Here is a 1,281-nt window from a genome sequence, read left to right on the forward strand (position 1 = left end):
GAATCATGACTTTTCGGCATTGCATAGCAAAAATCCAGATGGAACCCGCACCAACTGCAATAGACTGGTATTATAGTATAGAACTTGTGAGGTTTCCACCAGCACACATTTACAAGACTCAACATTTTGCCATTCCTGCATTAGATTTTTAGATATGGAGAATTCCATCTGGCATTAGGAATAAAAAGGAAACACTGATGATAAATACTAAATCCAAATCCACATGTTTCCTGTCTTGCTATTGGTTGTCAGCTGTCAATACTTCAGTATAAGCCACTATGAAAACTGACACGTGTAGTAACATCAGGTCTGTACTTTCAAAGGATAATTCTATCATCTACAGAGTGACATGATTTTGTCCTTAGGACTCCCCTTCAAAATTTTAAAAAGAACAGGCATTCCAGGATCAGTCAATGTTCTTATTGTGGTGGGGGCAAGTTTTCTTATTGCACGTAGATCCCACATGCGTAGAACTCTGGCCACCTTTGGAATGCTTGCTAGGGAAAAAAAGCCGGGGGAAAATACAAGGGAAAAAATGCTGAATACTCCCGGAAAGCCTGCAGAGGAGGCTAAAGAATCTCAGACCACAGCTTGTCAGCCTGTCAATCAACCCAGCAGTGGGAGGATGCTGCTGACAGGGGAGGAACAGTAATAGCTTCCAGAAGTTCCAGAAGAGGTATGATGGAGAGGAGACAGGAGGCATGATGTTTTCTTCATGCAGAAAAGCACTATGAAGCAAATATCGATCAACACACTTTGCATATCCATGTATATTTCACTGGTGATAAATTTTGAATTAAGATTATACTAGTAGTTATCTAAGATAACATTTTCATCAACATTTAAAGCTAATTTTACTAGTACAAGTATGTTACAATTATAGGGTACATACATGCATGCACATGTTGACCAAAGTACAAAAATACATGTCAAAATGTGTATTTAACCTAGTACCAGTATAAGCTGCAAGAAATTGTCCCTGTTGTATGATGAATGTTAAATTTATGATGCCAGCATATGTGTTTGTATATTTTTCAAGTCATCATAATTCTGTAGCTACATATATATGGCGTTTTGCCTGTGGCTATTGACAGGATCGTCCTGTCAATAGCAGAAAATATTGCACTGCTGACAGGATCGTCCTGTCAATAGCAGAAAATACTGCACTGCTGACAGGATCGTCCTGTCAATAGCAGAAAATATTGCACTGCTGACAGGATCGTCCTGTCAATAGTAGAATAATTTTGGTATTTTTATTTCATACTGGAAATTTTGGGGTGG

The sequence above is a fragment of the Branchiostoma belcheri genome, unplaced genomic scaffold (genome assembly GCF_001625305.1).
Source record: "Branchiostoma belcheri isolate BF01 breed outbred unplaced genomic scaffold, Haploidv18h27 scaffold34, whole genome shotgun sequence".
NCBI classification, from domain to species: Eukaryota; Metazoa; Chordata; class Leptocardii; order Amphioxiformes; family Branchiostomatidae; genus Branchiostoma; species Branchiostoma belcheri.